The sequence below is a fragment of the Calonectris borealis genome, chromosome 4 (genome assembly GCF_964195595.1).
Source record: "Calonectris borealis chromosome 4, bCalBor7.hap1.2, whole genome shotgun sequence".
NCBI classification, from domain to species: domain Eukaryota; kingdom Metazoa; phylum Chordata; class Aves; order Procellariiformes; family Procellariidae; genus Calonectris; species Calonectris borealis.
The window spans coordinates 85,059,730-85,083,011 of record NC_134315.1 but is presented as its reverse complement, the minus strand read 5'-3'; the positions used below and the strand labels follow the sequence as shown (position 1 = coordinate 85,083,011).

At 46.7% G+C, this 23,282-nt stretch overlaps 1 long non-coding RNA gene across 2 annotated transcripts in view; it reads right to left on the bottom strand.

The window, feature by feature from the left end:
* Positions 1 to 22,623, bottom strand: part of LOC142082334 (uncharacterized) — a 221,068-nt gene extending 198,445 nt beyond the window's left edge. For both annotated transcript variants that reach the window (XR_012673672.1, XR_012673673.1), the window contains exons 1-2: positions 21,796 to 22,623; positions 20,945 to 21,085 (exon numbers count right to left, since the gene is read on the bottom strand). This is a non-coding gene — a long non-coding RNA (uncharacterized LOC142082334). The remainder of the gene's footprint in view (positions 1 to 20,944; positions 21,086 to 21,795) is intronic.
* Positions 22,624 to 23,282: the final 659 nt, after the last annotated feature.

Sequence of the window (23,282 nt, the reverse complement as noted above, 5' to 3'; positions counted from 1 at the left end):
CGGGCTTCTAGTTTTGCTTTATCATTTCCACAATAAAAAATAAAAATAGAGATTGACAGTGAAGCAGCAACATTCTTTTCTTACACCTGAGTCAACTCTCCTTTCTCTACTGATCACAGAGCTCATTTTGCCACCTATATTCCTGATCTGAGCACTTTGCAGTCCGTGCTATGAAGCCGCAGGCTGTCATTAACAATGCATTAGAATTTCACGACTTCAGAAGAAGCCTTATGATAGACCGATTATGTGATGAAAAGCCCCCTTTCATTTTTCCTCCCCCGTATGACCACAACACCCTCTACTGCCTTTTTCCCTGCCACACGAGGCCTGAACAGCGCGCTCATGCTGTACATCGCTTTTGAAGCTATATCCCTTGCTGTATACTCAGGCTTATTTCGATTCAAGATTGCATATAATTAATGTGATAATCTACATACAATGTGATAATCTACACCACAACTGTTGCTTCAGCAAGTACTAGATGCTGAGCAACGGCAGCGTTCTACTGACTTGAAGGTCACCCACACCTTTGCCTCTTTTGCAAAAAACCACCACTGTCAAGCCAAGTATAGCAGGACCCAATCCTCAGCAAGGAGGAGAGACAGTTTAAGAAGGCTAGAGACAGTTTAAGAAAGACTTTGCAGACCCACACACGAGAGTCACAAAACAGCCATTATGAACCAACAGTTACAGATCTCAGGGAACAAGCCACAGTACCATTGTCGTAACTCTTCCAGCAGGAAGGTGAGCCATGTCAGATCACTGCAAAGCTGGGGACAAAACCATAACCAGAACGTAAGAACGAAGTCTTGAATCAAGCCTGCCCGAGTCATTTAGGTAATCGGAACATGACATTTCATTCACCATTACCTCCGATATCTTTATTAACTTTTGCATACTCAAGGCGTCATCCACTAACTCAAATATCCCACTCTGTCTTGCAGAGGCTACCCCGATTTACCACTGCCACTGGCCCAGGACCCTTAAGGGTCAGGGCAATAAACTCATCTGCCCCCCTTCTCCACAACCCCCACAGACCATAGCTTTCTCTGCTTTCTTTCAACAACCAGTAAGTCAGTAAAATTGAGCTACGTCAGTAAGAAGCCACGGATGTATTCCGTAAGCATTCAGAGCTCTCTTTGTCTTACATCGGTTCTGCAGTATTTTTTTATTCAGAAGAACATCTGCTGTGGCTCACACCAAAGAACCATCTAGCCCAGCATGCTGTGACAGAGGCCAGAAGCGGACACCTTGCGAAGGGTACAAGAACAAAGCAGGCACACCGGGACGCTCATTCAGAACACGCTCGCGGTCCCTAACAACTTGCAGCTCTGGGACTTCTTGAGCTCAGGATGGCTTTTCCGTGTTTAACAACTCCCAATGGGTTCCCATTCCAGGCACTTGTCCAGACTCCCCTCGTGTCTGACAAGCCATCACTCACTCAGTCAAACCTGTCTGCAAGCCTGCGCTTTGCTCCCCGGAGACCTCAACAGCTACCTCTCGCCGCTCAGCCACACCTTCCATCTCTAGCACATAAAGTCATCTGGATATATCGACGCAGACAGCTTGCCTAAGAATCCTCTGCCACCAAAACAAAGGTCCCTGTCCCCTCAATACACTGAAGACAGACAGCAGACATGTGACAGAGAAACCCTCATTCTCAGGCACAGTTCTGTCGTACATTTGGAATCCCCCGTGGCGTGGGAAGATTCTGACAAAACATTAGTAAGACAACTACCCCGCGCCGTTCCCAGCTGCACTTTCTCACAGTAATCCTGAGCTCCTCACCTAGGCTTCTGCCATCCTCACAGTGTTTAAGTTACATGGTGTGATCAAAGGCATCGCTGAGATTCTTTCTGATAAGGCCTCCAGTCCTGTGCTCACAAAGGACACCAAATCGCACTTAGTCTGGCAAGGATTCAGCTTGTGCCTCGAAAAAGCTAGAAATAAGTCTCCCCGTTTGCTGATGGCCTACAGGTCACGAATTATTTAATTCGTTTTCTATAACTCTTCTGTTAACCTCTTCTGCAGAGCCTCAGGTCCCTCAACTGGCAGCATCCCACATGGAACCACGGTAGTAGACCTGAGTCTAGGCCAAAGTAGACACAACATGATCAAGAGTAACAGAAGAGCGCTAGCCCTTTCGTTGCTGCATTCATAGCTCCACATAGAACACAGAGAAACCCCAGTTCCAGTCCCATTCCTGCTACCTGCTGTGAAGTGGGGAAAGCCCCTCCCCAATCCGAGGGAACCTGCAGCCCTCCTTGACGGTGTAACAGGTATAGTGTTTAGTTCTTCATTTTTTTTCCGTGCAACGTGGGCATCTCTAAGCTGAGGCCAATTCTTAATGCATACAGCTCCCAGCACAATGGGTTCAAGCATTCTGACACATCGCTCTGATGCTGTACGCCGTTTACCGAAACGACAAGCTTCTCCTTATTCAGGAGACTATCCCTTCCTCCTATCCGGCTTGGATCAGTCCTAAAACTACTCCCGACAAACCTCCTTCCCATTCCTGTCCTCGTAACTCCCTCCATGTCTCTTGATAGAGCAATGCTGTGTCTTTTAAGAATTCAATTCCTATAGGAGCTCTCTGGAGTCGAGCACTTTGATCGCTCTGCGAGAAGATAAAAAGCAAAAAGCAAAGAAAAAGGAGAGAGAGAAGGTACTTAAAAATCCTCGCTGCAAGGTCAGCCGCTAATACACTATGAAACTGTTAACAAAGAAACTTAAATTTAACACGTCCCTTGGGTGAGATCAGGTACATACCCTTACAGTTCGCCTCCTTTCCCCATCTGTCCCTTTGCCTCTGCACAGGACAGACCTACTGAGACGTGTCTGACAAAGCCTGACGAGCTAGGAATGCCATACGGGAATTTGGCCAACATCCGACTAAACACCCAATAGACCCTCCCCCTTTCTCCTTTGCTCCATCTCCATTTGATTTGCATTCCATCTCCACCCTACTGTAAGTGACCTGCGTTCATTGGATCCCTCCTCCGGGCAGCTTCTTAAATAATTCTAGGCGCCTGGTAGCTGGTACGTTTCCTCTCCCACAGAAAATGAGGACCCCGCCACGTGAGCACTATGACCCTGCCTCCAGTTCTAGAGACTGCTCAGCTTGCAGCAAGCCTTGGCACCCCAGCACCAGGATCAACGCATTTCCACTACCAGCAGCTGCTAACTCCAATTCTCTTTCAGCACAGGTTAGCCCTCCGCAACCAAATTATCCAAAAGCTGCAGGAGGCAACCACAGAGCTTGAAACCTCTGCTCTTACACTTCACTTGGGATGGAGACTGGCTTTCAGAAACATCAGGTGAACACGTTACCTTGCAGTTCTGGTCCTTCCACACCTTCACCCCATAAGCACACACCATTCACACCCACCTACAAGCCACCATCCCCCAAAGCAAGCTCGTCAGCGCCACCTTTGGCATTGCTCTTTTTCCTAGCGCACGTAATACAACATTACAGCACCTGGATTCTTAACATGTCTGTTTTTACTGAGCAATTGAAATTGCCTCCTGCACAGCTAGCTATTTAATGCCACCAAACAAACAACATTTGAAAGGCTTCAGTGAGAATAAGTACCCACCTTACCCATGACAAACCATCTTATATGGGGAGCAGCCTGAGAAGAAGTTATGAAGGTTACTCTTGAAGGTTTCCACCTTTGACTTGTCATTAAGACTACTGCCTCTCCCCCAAAACAGAAGCCACCCTGTTCCCATGTGATTTACTCAAGCAACTCATCACAAGAGGAAGAAACCGTTCCTATATCTTGAAAGAGCAAGTGCTCCATTTTATCCTCACACAACTTCTTCCCCAAGACACCGACAATTAATATTGTCAGCTGTAGTGATGTTACTCAGAACTTATCACTTGGAATCATTTCACTTGCGTACACATTCCAACTTCTAGGCCCACAGACTGTCCATTACGCAAAAAATGATATTGAAATTCAGAGTCTACCAAACAAACTGACTAGGTTACATTGCTCCAGAGGTTCAAGGGCCTCAAATACTACAGATGAATTAGCTATCTCCTAAAGAAGAATTTTTTTTCCATGCTCCCTTTTCAGGTAAACACTAGCTTTTCCACACCGCTCTTCAACTGAGGCCTATGTAATAGCTGAACAGGATAGCTGTTCTTAGCTCTGCCAGTGATGCCCCTCTGCCTCCCCTTACATCTTTTTCCCCAGCATTTACCTGCTTCCTCCATTCAGACTGCAGGCTCTGCAACACAGCTTGCCTTGCACTCTCATTTCCTCCAACACCTGCTACCACAGGGCCTGGACTCTGACTGCTATACATGCAAGCAGTAACAACAACAGACAGAAAAATATCAATTCATTCCGTACAGACTCCCACTTTCACCTAGAAGTTTGCAACAACCTCTTCAGTCACTGTATATACCAGCAGTTTGCTGCTGTAACAAGGGAACTCTTTAGTCTCAGAGCAGCAGCCTTACAGAACAAAACCCTGTTCATCTCTAGCCATCGCATTTACTCGGACATCATTTATTTCAAGTCTGCTCTGCTCTCTCTTCATTCTGCCTCAGGCCTAGATCAGGTCAAGCAGACCAACCCTAAGCAGAAGCAAGAGCTCTCTAAAGCCTCTATTAGCCACGTTCGGGCTTTTGTACGACTGCAAGGAAGTCTCTCTAATGAGAGCTTTCCTTCCAGCTCTTTGATTAAGCACAGTGGCCAGAACAGCAAAAGTGACAGAAATGTTCACCGTGGGTCTTCAATTTAGCCTGTGTAGCCAGCCAAAACAACTGCAGCTGATCAAATATGTGAACACGCACTACATGATGTGAATCAGAGAGAAAACTCAGAATAGGCAGGCATAGCTCTGCACCATGGTGCTGCCGATTTTTTACAGCGGTCACCCCTGAAAAAGCTACACGTACGTACAATCTACTGAGCACTGTGGCCAGAGCTTCTGGCTTCCAGGTCTCTATGTCACAGATGGTTTATCTGAAGAAAAACGGTAGCAGGATAGAACTGCATAGATTTCCTTTGTTAACAGGAGCAAAGGAAGGGAAAAGACGTACACAGAGGAACGAAAGTGTCACGGCAATGGTAAAAATTCCAAATAAAATACAACTCTCGGTGAAAGCTGAGATCGTGACCGTGTAATTTACTTCAAGGGTTTTCAGGAGTCAATATAAAGGGCAGCAGGGGAAGGGTTCATACTGTGTGGTTTCCGAGATCAGCAAGTGGGACATTCCTTTATACGAAGACAAATCACAGCAGTGCTCTTCTGGAAGAGAGCAGTAGTAGATGCCTGGGATTCTCTGTAACTCTTGGAATTCCCCTTCTACATCCTAGTGCCATGGCACTCCTTTTGAGCCAAGACAGTCAGCGGTATATACCTGATACCTAGTTGCCTCTTCTTAAAACAGCCATGATCTTACATTCGCAATAGCAGTATTTTGCACGTGCCAGGAGAATATTCCCTCCAACTAGCACACCTGGAAATGAATGCACGATGGACAGTGGGGACTCCTCCCCACTCCTGCACACGCACACAAAATCATTTAGAAGCAAGCTCGCCGTTTCCTTTATTGACCCCAAGCATAGAAGGCTTTTCAGTAGTGTTAGCTTTCCCTAAAGGAGTTGTATCCTTTGTAGCAGGCCATGGGTTTGAGCCTTCTACAGAATTTCGACGGATTCTGTAGTTCACTAAGAACTTTGCCAAGTAACAGCAGCATTGTTCAAACAAAATGGTACCTTTGGATGTGGGAAGACTCAGCTCTCAAGTCTGTCACTGACTTGTGTGTCCCTGCTGAAACATAGCCCAGTCACATTCAGTTTTTCGCATTTAGCACAGCTCAGAGCTCAGTCTGTGTCCGTGCTCCCGTGGAAGCAGTTCTTCTCCTGGACTGCACTGCGGAACAATGCACACTACTGTATGCCAACCGCCACGCTGAAACTATGTACACTCTGCACCTTTAAAAATGGACTTGAAAATAAGATTTTGCTGCCTTTGTGCTGTCAGCTAGGATAATTTTTTAAGTCATCCACTGCTGTATGTTACAGATAATTGAAAAAATTATTTCGGATAGACATTACTATGCTCCAGTGACATTTCTTTCACTTGACCAGCATTATCTGTAACAGCATCCATCTTCCTCAAGACTTGGCGCTACCCAAACAAGTTTCCCGTACCCAAACAAGGTTCCACAGTGGTAGACAATTTGTTTTGCCATTATCTTCTCCATCAAACATACCTCAGGGAAGTATATCTCCCCTCCACGCGACGCTCTTCAGTCTTTCCTACAGTTAGTTTATGTATGTGAAAAGATGTATCAGCTATTTCTTCCACTGAGAGAACAGCCACCTCGTGTTTTCCTGAAATTATCATACAGATTGCTTACAGAGTGACTAATATGATTTTCCTTATTTAGAAGTCAACAGATGTTTAATATTGCATGTTCTGTTTAGCCTGATTTGTGTCATGCTTGAGGTGTCAAAGCTGAGAGGCTAGCCACAGAAACAGCTGATGCTGTTGAGCCTGGCCCAGGACTGCTGTATTTGTACTGCAGGACACCGGATAGCCAGACCAGAAAGTAGTTAAGACATTAACAACTAGGCATATACTCATTTTCAGCTAGGAGCTCTTGTGGGAACCGAGGCAACCTAGCAGGACGGAAATCCAAAGCTTCGCTTCACTTGTAAGCGCTAGCTAGCTTGTCTTCAGGAGAACCTAGGCAAGGCCAGCAAACTGAAAAGCAACCCAACAAGAAGAACAACGTTGCAAAAACATCAAGGAGCCCCTGCAGTTTGTTCCAGGGCTGGCTGGAATCCCGGTAAACTGGCACCTTCCCACGTGTCTAAACCAAGGCTGGAGAACGGGCTTCAGTCAAACATCAGTCCTTGAGCGCAGCGCAAGGCTAAGGAGATGAGCTGAGTGACCTGCATTATTACACATGAAATCAAACTCCGCTTTCCCCGGCGTAAACATTTATGACTGAAGATACAAAGTAAAGTTATTAGCCAAGAGTTATCAGAGACGTTTAACCCAAGTCAAAGCCCTAGGGAGAAGACTCCCTGACATGCAGCTACCAGACCAGTTTGGAGCAATCCCGAAATCTTGGTGGGTCCGTAAGGCTAAGAGCAGCATCTAGGATTGGAAAATAAAGGAGAAGGATACCTTTCGGGAACATCGATTCTCCACGTTGTCTAATGCGGTAACTGTCTAACACCATATCTCCCAAACAAGAGTGCTGTTCCATCGCCTTTCATTTTCAATCTACCTCTCTGCTCAAGTACCACATTTACACAGACATCAGTCAGAAAAATGCCCCTCTGTACCATCATGATCTATCCTGGCCTGAAGCACTTAAGAACGCAGTTAATCACCTGCTCAGAATTAGGCCCCTGCCAGCGTCCCTCCTCTCACCACAACTGTGTTTTCCTTCCTCCCGTCACATTTTCCAGAGCAGCTCAATGAACGCGATGAGTCACAGAAAGACGGGATCCACACGCTCTACAACCTCGCAGGCTGAATTCCTGGCACGCTGCAAGTTCAAGGCTCCTCTGTATTCCTATCTCTTAAAGCCTAATAAAAATTATTTACAGCCTCTCTGGGCTATCTGGTTTAAGCCTCTGCAGCTCAAGTATGACACTTGCTGGGACACTATTAGGTTTCTTACAGCACTCTGACTAGCAATCACATCTGCACCTGCCTGCCAGGGGACACCCTTAGCTGAGCCGGCCACCTTGGTCTGCTGCTGAGAGCTCTCCAATTTCTCAATTGAAACATTTGAAAGTTAATGAACCCTTCTAATACAAAGCTCCCACAGCTCAAGAGTTCTTTTATGAGCCCGACACATGGCGGATGCATAGGAAAACCTCACTTCAGGCAGGCCTCTCTTCAAAATATGCTAAGGCAGAAGGCCGCACTCTCAGACACCGCAAACGGCTGACGGTCAAGAGCAAAAGGCGTGACCCGCAGAAGGCCCGGACAGCTCCGCCGTATTACACTATACTCAAGGCCACAGCAAGTGCTTGTAGCTTTGCTACAGGTAAAGCTATTGCTTTAACGCGTGAATTATAACAATCAAGAAAAAAAAAAATCTCATTGAAGAACAAGTACGTTACTAGAAAACAGGCCAAGCTAAGCACCTTTGAAGGGACTTGTACACAGGCTCAGATTTACGAGAAAACTGTAAGCATACGAGAAAGCACGCCTAAGATTTCGCCCTTTCATTGTAATGAAAACCCCCAACGGCCCCTGCGGTGGGGTGTTTTTTTCCCCCGCTTCTCACGGAGAGAAATGCAGTATTTTAAATAGCGCTGGCATTAAAACACAGGCAGTCACTGGATGAATACACGGCTATTACAAATGGTAAATCACTCATAACTCTCTGAAAACAGCCATCAAGTCACAGCCATTGTCCAAACGCAAAACAAATATAACAAAAACAACCTCTGGAGTCAGCTACAAAGTAATGCCGTGGGGAAAAAAGCTTTTCAAAGCAACAATTTACTTCGGTAGATTTTCATTTGAACTTTGGTTCACGTTTCAGGGATGTCTTTGTCTTGCAGAAGTGGCACCTTCAATAGTGGGATCTAGAAATGGAGCCTGGCTACTGTACTCTCTCCGCAGTTCTACCCCGACGTGCCACACGACTGCGAACTGTTTGCCTGTTTCTAGACATTTTTACAGACATTTAACAAGTTCTTCAGCAGAAGGCAAGAGCAGAAGACAGCACAAAGGAAACCCAATGCCTCCGTCCCAGAAGCGCAACCTTCTTGCACGTTCTGCTCATTTCGGTTAACCCCTCCCCTCTCCAGTACCGCACACCTTGCCCGCGTGACACTGCTAGGCCCAGGGATACCACTGCACTTAACCGAGAGCACTGAAACGGGATCGCATTGGTACATCCCCACGCACACCAAGCGCAGGGCAGACTGGGCTATCATTGCAGTGGAAGAGGAAGGGACTGGCTTTTGTCTTTTGGTTTGAGAGTTATCTTTTTTCCCCTCTTTTTAATTCCTAAGCCTGCAATTGGGGTTGAGAATGGGGAGGGGGAAGGGAAGAGAATCTGGTGAACAGCTGGGGCCCATCACTTTTCATTGCAGGTCTTGGAGAGATGTGGTTGACAGAGTGATGCACAGAGGCTGTCCCAGTTAATGACTTCACCATTCTCCATCATTATCCCCATCATTAGGAAATTAGGAGGACAGAAGGTATTTACTGTAAACCTGCCACCTCCCAAGGAGAGATAAATAGAAACTGATAAATGGGATCTTCTGGTGCTATTCGTCTATTAACCTTCTGCTTCCCAGTTTAGGCATATGCACGCTATCCTGCCATTAATATCCAGTAATTGGCATAGCAGTGGGCAACACAATCCTACCTCTAGCATACAAACATCTCCCGTGCTGCACGCAAGTGCACAAGTGCACTTACATCAAAGCTCTGCTAAGCAGGCCAGTGAAGAGCTCCCGTGCAATTGCTTACACTTGAGCTCTGAGGTCAGAATTACCCATCAGACCTGGCGGGTCTTAAGATGACGCACCAATTTGGTCACAGGAGGCTTAGGAGAAGGAGATGGGGAGAGAGGACATTGTGTGCATGACCTCCCCTCCACAGAAGCAACAAAACTGCAACTAGATACATTTGCACCTCGAGCTGAGCTGCTGTGGGCTCTGTCAGCCTACCTCTAAATATAGCTCACAAACACCTCCAGGGAAGAGAGTTCCACTTCACTGCCATCTCTGAACACCGAGGAAAGAAGGATTTTCCTCACCAGCTTGAAACCAACTGTTCTGCAAACTGTTTAAAAAAAAAAAAAAAAAAAGGCAAGCTTCCGAGGGCTCAGAGTTTACAAACTTACTTTCCTAGTCAAGAAGTAGCCAACATATCAGCAACTTCTTTGATTAACACCCCTGCGGTGCTCCCTCACAGCACATTAGGAGCTCTTTGCACGCACTGACTTGCTTTACCCCCACAAGACCAAACCTCTCAGAAAGGACTAAGTCACCAGAGAGATAAACTGAGCCGCCACCTCTCTCCTCAGCAGTCAAGCCCTGTGAGGCTGCAGCAAGGCCATATTCAGAGAGATCAGGAGTACACCTGAACCAGCCCCCCTGCCCCACAACCACACAGAGAAAGCAGGCCCGCTTGCAAGCAAGTCAAAAAACTCTCTCAATACGTTTCTTCCACCTGGAACGTGACACCTCCATTTAGGAAAAGCTCACCCCTCTGCTACTTTCCTCTGTGTATTACTTGACATCATTAATTGCTTTTACTTAGCCTACCTCTACGCATTTTCCTTTCAATCAGCATTACAGTTTCCAATTCACATCATGTGCAGGTAACGACAACTCGGAGACACCAGCTAAGATCCCAGCTGCATTTCTAACGACACACAAGTTAAGCCACAAGCTTCCATCAACTCTGGCACAAGTGTTAAGACTCCCACGTTATTACGGTAATTTTTAACAACATCTAACCTTTTACAGAAGGTCAGGAAAAACGGAGGGCCTGTTCTCGCTTGCGCTAGCCTAGCAAGCAGGTCATCTGCTCTACGTTGGACGGACGGCTCCGGTATCTTGGAATGCAAGTATTTCTCTCTTCTAAGCTCTGGTAACATCTGCAGCTGCACATTCACATCCAGATAACATTTCTCAGGGTCTTAAGGTCAATAAGCCTTCTTAACTGGAATAGGAAAAATGGAGCATTTGAAAACACTGAAGTTCTGGGGCTTGAAAGTTAAACAGCGTGCTTCTTCAGATAACTCAGCAGAGACATTGTTAAGTCAGGACATGAAAGCAGGAAGTAAAATCAGATGGTCTCCTGAATAAAATGCCATGGAACTCAAGGGGTGCACAGGCCTAACACAAACAGCAGCTGTATTGCAACAGCTATCATGCTCGATACAAAAAAACTGAGGTCGCAATCCCAGCTCAAAGAGCCTGGCGTACTTTCAGTTTTCTGTATGGTACCACTGAAACAATTCAAAAGCCAAGTAACTTTTTTTCTTATTTGCTTGTAACCTGGGCAAAAATTGACAGGTCTAGTCTCAGTTCATCGAAGAATAGAAAAAGAAATACTTTCTCATTTCTACTATTTAATGGACATACAAAAAAAAAAAAAAAAAAAAAGAACCAAAAACTCCATTGCTGCTTCCTGACACAGGCTTCAGGACTCAAGGAATCTCTGCTTACAAGGTCAAAAAATTAGAGCGCCTTGAAATTTTGTGGAAATAGAAGGCCAGGTGAAAAACAGAGAAATCGCTACCCTTATTGAAGAATACTGTTCAGAAACAGCCTGTACATGAAAGCCACCTCAAGTACTGCCACTGCAGGGAAGCTTCCTTTATTCAGAGTTCATACCTCCCAGCCTTAAGACATACGGGACCATACTTTGTTTATTTGGTGTCAGAAAGCGTTTATTTTTTTTTTCCCCAGCACACATGCCTTCAATGCCAACAGGCACGACAATTCCGTCTTGTTCCAGTCTTTCCCCTTTCATGCAAGGCAGAGTGAAGTTTTGGCATCAGCGGGAAAACGCATGCTACTGCTACACATTTTAAGACTTCCCACATCCATCAGATTTAAGACAAAACTACTAGAAAACTACTCCGGTCTGAACCCAATTCGTGTGGGGGACCATTGAGCAGAGTTATCTCCTCCCCACATCCACACCGCCCCTCCCAAAGCCAGCCTAGTGACTGGAATAAATCAAACACCTTAGAAAGCACTTGCACAGCTTTCGGGCGGCTCAACCCATTGCGTCCCCAGGAACGCAGAGCTAACGACTCTTTCTTAACCCAGTCTCACCATCTTTTACCACGGCCTAGAGATGCACGACCCTGCACAGGTATGCAACGAGCGCAGCGCCGCTGGCTGGTCTGCAGGTAGAGGTGGCGTTTGCTCCTTCTATACACGCTACCTTGTACACATTAATTCAGTGCAGGAGACTAATGAAAACGTGACTGTGATAGTGAGTTCTAACGGCAACACAAGTATTAATTTCCATCTGTCTCAGCAACTGGCAGTGTCCATCAATTAAGGCGATAGCCAACTAACAGTTGCAGCTGCAAAATAAAAAAAAGCAGAATTAACATTTCAAGTTACTGTCATTCACCTGAATTTTTTACAGTTGTAATTAGCAAGCTGCAGAAGCTGTCAACAATCAACATCAGCCAATCTGTCTGCACCAGGAACCCGACTGCCTGCCAGAAATTGTCTTCGACAGGTTTTTTTTTCTCCCCTTGCTTCCCCCCATTAAAATTTTTCCTTCAGACTCCCTAACACTCTCATCTTCTTTACCACCAGTCACTAGAATTGAATGTGTCAAAACAGAGGGAGACAGAATGACTGACACTTAACTGATAGAGTCATAATTATTTCCTCTCTTCAAATCTCAGTACAGAAATGTGCTGCTGCCTCTTTCCCCATGACTCTGCTTCCCTGTCAGTACAGGAACAATACTGCAGCTGCTTCACAAAATTTGACCTTTACCTAACCCTAAACATTTCTCACAAGGAGATACTAAGAAACTAAAAGAAACATTCCTGAAGGCCCACTCTTTGATGAGCACGTGCAACTGTTCCCCATTGTTTAGCTCAAGAACTTGTTACGCTCCCTACGATATCCACCTGTTTCCTTTACTCTGGGCAGCAGAACCCCCAGGAAAGCTCTATCTCACAAACACCCAAACACCCAGTGCTTTAATTTCTTTTTTCTGTTGCACTACACAACCCAAAGAGGAAACACAACAAAAACAACAAAAACCCCCACCAAAACCAAAACAAACAAATATTTGCTCCTTTCAGCGTTAGCCGGAAACCACTACTTTTTAAACACCTGTAAGTATGCAAAGCTTGCTCTCTCAGAAAGAAACACTGCCAGATAAAATAAACACCTTGAACCAGTGCTGCTCTATTTTCACTGTAAAGTTTTGTCGTTTGTTGGGGTTTTTTGTTGGTTTGGGGTTTTTTTTTGTGTGTGTTTTTTTAAATAAACCCCCTACATTTTTGAAGCTATTCGTCCTCCCTGAGACCAAGTTGTGGCACAGACAAGATATACTTCCCTATCAATTAAAAGTTTATTTTTAACCCTTGCATTTGGAGTAGCAGACATCACATTACACGTACTGTAACTAGACATGGACAGTTGTAAATGACTTGGGATAAACTTGCTCTCACAGAAACACCACCTTGTATCATTAACTATTAATTGAAGTCATTTTACATGGATGAGCTCTCCTTACCTACTGGAGCAGCGCTGAGGTCATACGAAACATGATGACCAAAGAGATCTCCGACTGCAGCACAGCAGCGGGTAACATTTAAAACAAAATACTGCTTTGAAAGCAAGCTACAACAGTCCACACACATACGTTGCTATCTGACCTCTATTTAATTAAATAAATTAAACTGCCAGTTGAGCAACCAGAAGAAAAGGATACAGTCACAGTAGAAAAATAAAAAGTCTCGACAGTTTTTATGTCCACCAACGTAACAAGCCATGAACAAGTGCCAATTCCTTTTCTTAAGGAACCACCGTAGAACAGATTTCATACACAGCTTTTATGTAGAGATTTACAAACCTGGTAGAGTTAATGCAGGATTTATGAATTACTACATGCCACATCAGAGTCATAACAGACAACTGACATTGGAACAGCATGTAGGGCAGTGCTGAAAACGCTTCCCTGGTGCTCTTCTACAGATAGTATTTATAAACTGGAAAATGATAACAGAAAATTCCAGTTATTGAAATTAAATATCTGAAGAGCAGGTTTAGAGAGAAAATTCCTTAGCGCAAACCTTCCTCACCTACCCAAAAGCACAGCAGGTAAGTACAAATGAAAAAAAAAGCTCCTACTGCAGAAAAAGAGACTTAAGGTGTCTGAGCATAGGCAGAGCCACTGCACAATATTGGGCAGAGTTCACCTGTTTTGCAAAGACACAACACACAACCTAAACCCTTTCTTTATTAGCCAGACTGTAAGACACAGACATGCCTCCAGCCTCTTACGGTGAGACACAGCCTGCTCCCCTTTCAGTGCCCTTTGTTTCCAAAGAGAGCCGGTCACAGCTTCCCAACAGGGCTAAAAATCCGCTTTTCCTCAAACGCAGCCTATAAACCTCTGCTCCCAAAAGTAAGAGGAAAAACACAGGACCATCACACTTACTTGGGAATAAGAAGCTGAGGCCAGGACTTAATCTCCCAGGGCGCCCACACCTACCCGCTGCGGCAAGGCACCCCACCTGGCCCCACCACACGCCCTAACGTGCCGAGAAGCGCTCACTTCCCGAACAGCTGCAGCTTTCTTACCGAGGAAGTCTAGTCGGGCTCCTCGGGACGCCCGCGAACAGGGCTCCCGTCTGCCCTCCCCTCAGACCGCTTCCAGAACGTTCCGCGCCGCTGCGGCAGGCGGGCGGGCGCTCGCCTCGCTGCCAGCAGCGGCCAGCGCTCCGGGCTGGGGGCACCGCCACCGCCTCTCGCCCCACGGCGAAGCTAACATCCCCCCGCTTCGCGGAAAGCGCGGGGACGGAACGACCCCCCGCTTATGTTACCCACCGGCTCCCCCCGCCGGGCCGGGCCCCGCCCGCAGCCGCCCCCGCAGGCAGCGCCGCCCGCCGCCCACCTGAAAGGCATCAGCACCGCCCGCCGCGCGCCAACGGCCGCCTCAGGTCAAACGAGGCAGGCCCGGGAGGAGCCACGAGCTCCGCGCCCCGCCTGCCCGCCTCAGGCACGAGCGTGGGAGGCGCGCCCCCTGCAGGCGCGCCCCCTAGCGGTCGCCGAGGGGCCCGTGAAGGGCGCCATTGGTAACGCCCGCGCCTGGCGCCCCGCGGCAGGGGCGAGAAGCCTCAGGGCCGGGGCGCGCGTGGTCCTGGCAGAAGGCCGCCGCCGCCGAGGCGCAGCGCCCTTTCTCCTGCTGACCACAGGCTGTGCGGAGCGCGCTCCTGCCCCGGCGCGGCAAGGCCTTGGCGTCCGGCTGTCCCCGCGGAAAGAGCCCGCAGCTGCGCGCGGCGGAGGACCGGTCTCGGCCAGGAGCGCCAGCCAAAGGCGACTCAGGCGGGAGGAAAAGGACTGAACAGGAGAAAAACGCACTAACGGCTTCCAAAACAAAGGTCGCCTCCAACAGGCGTGCACGGACGAGGCCACAGCAGCGGGCGGTTCCGCACACGAGGAGGTGTTCGCAGAGCAGCAAAGGGGCGCGCGGGCCCTTCGCGCAGCCGGGCCGGCTGTCGGGGGGGAAGAGGCGGCCACGCCGCCGTTTCCTGGCCGGCAGCTCCTGGAGCTGCGCGGGGGCTCTGGGGCAGAAAGCTATCAGGAGCGAGTGCGGATCCAAAACTTTTCGGATGAGCAGATGAAGGAGGTCACAACGCGACCCGGCTGGCCAGGCTCTCCCGTGCAAGCCAAGCTGTCCGATTGACTGCAGGGCGACCGAGCCATCTTGTCTTTCTGGCAGGCAGGAGGCATTGCCACGTCTGATGGAAAGCGCAGAGACACAAGTGCGCGTGCCGAGGCGGGGGGGGCGGGGGCTGATGGCGGGCATGAAGGGGAAGGGAAGGATAAGGGAACACCGGCTGTGGTGCAGGGGCTTTTTTGAGGAATGGTACCCGCTCCATCAGTTACTTCCCGTTCTGACCCCCTGTTCCGAAATGGACAACAAGGGTGCAAGTTGTGCCGTTCTGTTTTTCAGCTTTCTAATTGCTGCCTGTTCCTGTCAGAGCATCTTAGCTTTTTGGTGCTTTCAACTGCTTTCTCTCTGGAAAGCCTAGCTGACTAAATGCAGACTAGCCAGGAGGAAAGAGCAGCACAGCGAGCGTCAACCCCACGCAGGAGGGAGTCTGAGTATCTGAGCACATTCCCAAAATCTGCTCAGGCAGGATATGCTCTCCCGATCGAGGACGCGAAGCAGAGACAAGACCTTAACAAAAGTGGCCTTTTACGAGTAGAAGTACTGGGAGAAGACCTTTCTCTTTCCTCTGAAACAAGAAATGCCAAATTTTGTGTACAGTGTAAAAGCACGCTCACAACCACAGCCAAGGTGGTTTTCCTTAGCCTTACCCCTGTCTCGCAGGCGGACAGGAAAGTTTCAAATTCCATAGCTCGGATCATATCTTAACTACAGCAAATGCAGATTACATTTCCTTTGGGTCCAGTGGGAAATGCAGGGAAGAAACAAACAAACAAAAAAAAGATGTTCAAATATATGGGTTTTTTTTCCTTTTCTCCTGCTTGTGAGTCCTTTCAATTGCTTTTACACACGAGCGCTGTACGCTGTCACAGCCGTGACATTGCTGCAAGCACACTGGTACCTTGGGTATGGGAACACACCATTTGTATCTGAATTACAGTACTCCAGCCTGTTCGAGGACGCGGTAATAACTTAAATAAAAAAATAACTCGTGGAAATACCGCTCAAAATTTAACAGATCACATGAAATTTAACTCAAAACACTTAACAGTACCCTTTAAACACAAAAAGAACATTTTTACTCCAAACTACTGTGGTAGGTTTTTGAGTTCTGTTTTGTTGTTGTTGAATTCCCATATGCTCTTCATTCTTCGTAGTATTTTGTAAAGGAAGAAGTTTGGAGGTAAGTTAAATTTCAGTAGGGGATTTTGGGGGTTTTCTCACCTTTAAAATTATCCAGGACTTCTCTGAAATGACAGAAGCGAGATCGTGAATTCCATCTCTTAAAATGAGCAGAATTAGGATCGAGACTTGAGCACCAAGACCATACGATGTGGTTTCATCTGGGCAGTCAAGACATTCAAATGCCCGCTGCCTCATCCTTTCCAAATATGAGAAAAAATAATCAAGATGTCAATTTTACATGGATTAAAATTTAACTTGAATAACAATTTTGTTCTTTAACAGTACAATTAAATAGATATTCAATAATATCTATATAGGTATTATAGATATAGATATCTATATAGATAGATATTCAATAGAGCTTCTGACTCTGCCCTACATCAATACAGGGCTATGCTGAAACAGTCACAAGATAGAAAATTGCATTAACGTAAAAAGGCACGGAGGAGACCACTCAGTTCGCTTTCTTTTTGCTAGCTGATAATAAGGCTTACAGCTAGACTTCGATTTTTATTGTAGTGAAGGGGAGTCCCACCAAACTAAATAGCAAAACTGCTGTTGCCTTTGCTGAGACCAGTGTTTTGTCCTGAAAATACCCGAAACGTGTTTTCATTGGCACGACGCTAACTGGATCTGCCCCGGCTGAGAGGATTCCTAACGGAGCTTCTGAAATCCTCAGCACCTCCTCCCACATGCTCAACGGAGACCTGGTATGGAGGCATAACTTGCAGCTTGCGTGTTCACACACAGCTAGAATAAGGGACGTCTTTAAGGCTTCTCTGACAGCATGTTTCCTCAGAAGACAAAAAGCTGAACGAGGAGAATGAGACCCAGCTGGGACCAAACAGGTTCACCCCACAGGTTTTTCCACAGAAACACCTCTTCCATGAACAGACCCTGAAACAGAAATACAAGGCTGTTACCAAGGCACCCACACTATTTACATGTTACTCCACAATAAACATGACAATGAACTGAGGAGTCTGTTCTCCTGGTGGTGTTTACAGTTACATCTGCTAGAAGAGAGACTGCTCTTTGTCGTCAGTACAGCAGCTGGAACGACACCCAAGAAAGCCTGAATCAGCAAAACAATGTTCAGGTCCAAGAAAGAGATGTAACAAAAATACACCAGCCTCACGGGACGCTTGGATCCCCGAGTCCTCCTAGTTGGCAGCCAGAGACACGAGGGTGATCGAGACGGCGAAGCAGCAGTTCCCAAGTGTCCCCTGGGGTAGGAAAAGGATAGCTTGGGAAAAAAAATACTTCCCGGGGGGGCCTCCTACCAGGGACAATTATAGCTTTTTCTTTCTGTTCTGACTGAATTTATTTATTTATTTACAAAGGGCATTTACGCTGAGCCCCAGTCCTGTTCTCTGTCCGATTACAAAAAGCAGATTACGTTCTGCAGCAGTCTGTAAGTAGCAGCAAGCTGGCTCCCTGGTACCATTTTGTCATAAACACACCATTCGGCAGTCCCAGCCCCTTGCTCGCTCACACCAGTTTCGCCCTCGCTCGGCTCGGGCGCCGCCAGAAAAGCTCGGTGTTTATCTAAGTGAGAGGCCCCCTCTCAGGGACTCTTCCCAGCTGTAAGCCCTTTTTCTCTTCAGCTTGCACTGTACAGGGAACTCTCGTTTAAGGGCATCTCCCACTGTGTTTGGGCTTTGCTGCCCAGGGTAAGGGCAAGTAGGAGCGAACGTAGACAAAGTATGTCCCCTGAGACAACCAAGGCTGGCTGGAGTTTGTGGAGAAGATAGTACGCTGAAAGGAAGGCGATCTGATCGCTATGGGGTACAAAAGACTGCAAAGCTGCAGAGAAGGACGACAGAAATCATTGCTTTTGCCCAAACTGCGATCTTCCCAGACTAAAAACTACGAAAATGCGGTTCCAGAGCAAAAAGCCCAAGTTGTGGGAATCAGCGGCCTCGTTACTCCTGGTAATCCCACGAGTGTCCGAGATGCATCTTGAGGCACTGAAATTTGTTAACATCTGGCCACAAGCAGAAAGGAACTCCTCAGCTCAAACCTAATCGCTCCGCACAAACACAGGCTCCAGGATGAGCTTGGACAGACAACTTAATTGAACCTCTGCGAAAACACGAACAGCACCTGTTGTGAAGTCAAATCCGGGAGAGGGATCAGATAATACAAGATGACCCGAGTGTCTGCTTCTGTACATACTAAGAATAGCAGGTGGATAACAAGCACGGCTGCTGCTTTCCCTAAAAGCATTTCCCAGAACTGTGTCTGGGAAACCATAAGGATTCTTAGATTTTTCCATCCCCAAGTGAAATAGTAGATGTTTGTCTTTTTCTTCAGTGTAATTAAATTCTTGCCAGGCAAGTAAGACACAAGAGCAATCTATAAAAGAACAATCCTTGGAAAGAGGATCTGACTCATACTCGCTCTCTCCTGCATAGCAGCTGGGTTTTAATGGGTTTACTGGGAAGTGAGCATATAAACTCGAGAGAGATCAGATTTCTGATCAAGCGTTCAAAATTAATGTAAATAAGACAATAATAAATATTTCATATGAAGCATAAACTGGTGCCAAGCCATTTTAAGGAAAAAAAAAAAAGATGGAAACCGAGCAAACAAGAAAACATTGCTACATACTGCTCTCCTGTCTCAAATACAGTTTGAAGGGACGCTGCACATTTTAGTTCCTGACCTCCCAACAGATGTGTTGTCCTTTGCTTTTACTGTTGAATATTATTTCTATCGGGCATGAGAGATTATTAAACTCAAGCGATGGAAAGAATTATTTATGACCCAGCACGGTATTGCCTGAAAGCGTCCCGCCTAAAGAGCATGTTTTGTGTCTAGCTTTTGCGTCCGGGCTTCGGCAGATCCAGACGTATGCTTCTCACCAAGGGCCTCCCGGATGTCAAGACAGAAAATGGTCCTTGGACGTAACACAATCGGCCATCTAGTGGGAAAGAGGGCAAACTGCTAGACCGTCTGAGGCATTTTCCCCTTTTTAAACTCCCGACTGAAGTCCAGTTAAGGGAAACCACAGACAAAATTTTCTTAAACTCTGTGAAGTCTGAAAAATTGTTTTAACCTCTTCTAATCTGACCAACAGCCAAACAAGGTCTAAGCTGTTCGAGATATACCAGAAACTACACAAGAGTCATGATTTATTTAAAAAAAAAAATCAAGTTGTGTTTAAAATTTTATTGTGACTCTGGAGCGTCTGGAGAGGCTCGAGTGTGCTGAACGCTACAGGAACATTGCAGACTCTTTCCTCCACAGAAAATTATCAAAATAGAGAAGGCAAGTAGGAGCAGGGGTCATTTGCCCAAGGTTGGTCCCCTCACCGGTTTCCTTTTCCGAGACGAAAATACGCAAGTCCCTTTACAGGGTTTCAGCCTGTCCTACAGCCTACTGATCGCAAGTTAGAGCATGCACCCCAACCTCAAGAGCCTCCTTACCATGTTACAAAACAGGACCAAATGTACTAACCGAAAATCCATTTTCCACTGTTGTGACTTCTTCAACACCACAGAAGGAGCCAGAGGAAAAGGCCAAGTTCAGCTATTACCAAATCATCTTGGAACGTTTTACGATCCAAAGGGACCAGAAAGGAAAGCAAACGGGCACTGTTATTGCCAGTCACGTTTACCGGTGCTAAGCCTCACCGACGACAAGGTCCATGTGTCATCGAGGACATGGCTATATGGGAAAAATTACGTTACTTGCTTGACAACATTTGCAATGGCACCTCTGGTCTAAGCTGATTTAAACACCTCTCACAGGAACATTCGGCAACAGAGCCATATGAAACTACGTTTGCAAAATCGACATTACCAGCAAACAACGGTGCCCGGAGCTTGTGCTGCTTAGTACAGAGACAAAGTCCTGTCAACATTTGTTGTGTTTCCTGTGCAGTAACCGCAGTGCTCAACTGCATAGTGATGCCAACAACCGGCCATAACAGAATTTGCAGTATTCGCCTCCGTTCATTTCCAGTGTTTCTGTGCTTACCAGGCCAAGGCGATGCAGGTACTAGGTAGGCGGCCAACTTACGGAGTAGAGAATGTTCCAGGGAAGTGCCTGCGTTCAAACGCCTGTGAACTGGTGTCCTAATTGCCAATATTTATAACGCTTTGCCCCAAGCTGGCACCCAGGTGCGCTATTCTGCTACACCACTGCTTGCAGAGAATGGCACTGCAAAGCCTCAAGATGCTTTCCACCTCGTTTGACAAGGAAAAATGAGGCAACGTGCATTTTGTAGCAGTAAAAGGAGTTATTAGTCAGAAATGGAGACCGTAGCCTGAAAAGGGAACATTAGGCACAGCATCCTGTCTGTGCTACCTGCCGCTGCAGCAATCGCCCTCAGGGTGAGTGGAATCCAGTCACTTACCCACTTAAGCTCCATCAGCTGTTGTTCAAGCTGCGAGGAAGTGTTCCAAAGATGGTAGTAGTTTTGGTCAAGAGGACTGCAGTCACTGAAAACCCACCATTTTCTTCACTTTTCCTTTCCAGTTCCACTGCTTATTAAGATCTAAAAAGAAAGAAGAGGAAAAAAAACCCAAACCCAAAATAATTTCAACATCCAAGACCCAGCTCTAAGCTATTGAGATCCCCAACACAACTCGCACACTACACAATTTTAAGAATCGGGGCCTACAGCCCTAGCAATGTGTCGGGGAGTTCTCTGAACACCCTTCTTGTCTCTCACGATAAACGACGAGTTCTTAAGTACTAGATGTCCAATGGACCGCTGGTCCAGATGACTATGGTGTTTGCCTTCACCTTTTGTATCACGTGTAACTCGAGCAGAAGAAAGGACAGCGTTCATTTCAGGACAACTCACTAAGAATATTTTGCCTAATTAAATACACTTAATTCCCCATAGAACAGCAGATCTCTCGACACTAGAGAAATCGTATCATTTCTTTTCAGTGAGGCGGTCGTGCTTTTCCAAAAACGTAAATTATTCTTGCAGGGAAGAAGAGAGAGTGGCCTGGCAAAAAGAGCGATATTTGGCATGATTAGCTCTCCTTGCTGTCTCACATTCATTTTCTGCAAAAAATCTGATGTGGCAGCTTGTTTAAAACTTGTTTATTGGGAAGAGGTCATCAGCTGAGCACTGTTCAGAATAGGTCAGGCATCTGATTAAAAGTTGAATAAACTGAAATGCTCCACATGAATCTCTGAGACAGAAGCTTGATGAGGAGAGAGAGCTTGTCTTATAAAAACGTTGCCACCTACCTAACATCGCAGGCAGCCAGCAGACTGCAGTACTGGTTAAGGGAGCAGGAAGATTAAATAATTCTGCTTGTCGGCATTAACAAATATTCAGTATTATTTTTCTGTACTTCAGGACAAGCTCTTGCTGGAAGAAAGCCCCTCGGTAAAAGGAACATAATAAGAAATCACGCCAGCCTTGAAGAACTAATAGTCAAAACAGACGGGAGAAAAAAGAACATCTTGAAAGGATCTGCAAAACAAAGGAGAAGAAAAAAAAATCCGCTGCTTATCCCAGGTCTTGTACCACCCCGCTGCGAAAGGAGAGAGCCGAATTCACATCTTCCGACACCCAGCCCAGTGTCTGTTCCCCCAAAGGCCTTCCTTCCGTCTTTTGTGCTTTTCGCAGTATGTGGGGAAAATGAAAAGAAACTGGGGGGGTTCTACGTTATACGTTGTTGCTGTCGCTATTACACATTCCTGTCAGATCTGGTGTGATAATTTGAGTTGTGCTTTCCAAAACTCTGGAGACTGCAAGCTAAAGTCTGGTGAAGGTAACGGGCTGACTTCATTATCGTGGAACCGGAGCTGTAATGCACTTCAAAGGTACAAGACAAACAGCAATATGCTTCCTTTCCTCCTCCTCTCCGCTCTCCACTTCTCCCTCCAACTTTATCATGAAACGTTTTCAGAGAGCATCCTAAAAAGGAGAAATTTCCTGTTTCTTGCGGCGCCAGTGTAACGCAGATTTCCTCCTGCCGTCCCCATGTAGTCTCCTGGTCAAGACCTGTAGCGTCCCGCCAGGCGGAATCAGACAGTTACTCGCACCAGGGATGAAACAACCACAATCAATTCACAGCTTCGGAAATAGAGCGGGGAGACATAAAATAAAATGTGAGAAGTCCAAGTTTTCTGATGAGCGGGAAACTCCACTAAAAAAAGAAAATGGGAAAATGGGAATGATTTCCTGATCAACAGCTGTATAGAGAAGGAATGGCCAAATTTATCAAGGGCGAGCGCTTGGTCCTTGCTACATGTCAAACCCTGGAGTTCTGCCGCACTGCACAAGATCTTCAGCTCTCGAGCATTCTGGGTCTCCTCGTGAAGCCCTCCCTCCGCAACAGCTGACCTCAGCACTGTACACCGCGCTGCAACGCCGGGGTAATTATTGAATCGGCAAAGATCTTACAGGAGCTCTGACCCTTAATTTCTCAAGCCTCTCTCATTCTTCAGAGCACTAAGTCCCTCTAACCCATGGAGTGCCAAATAAATCTCTCAAATGGTTAATTCCAGGCAGGCTTTTGCGAGGAGTTCCCTGAAGCATAAGGTGCCTACCTTCCTCAGATAGTACAGAAGCCTCAAGTGTGCCATAACCCGACCATTCGTCTGGTGAGAGTCCAGAACTGCCCACAGGGACTTCTCAAGTCCTTCTCCTGCCCTGCACGGATGACTGGAACAAACCACCAAACCTTTTGTGCTCTGGTTTGTCCAGTTATACAACATGAGCTGGA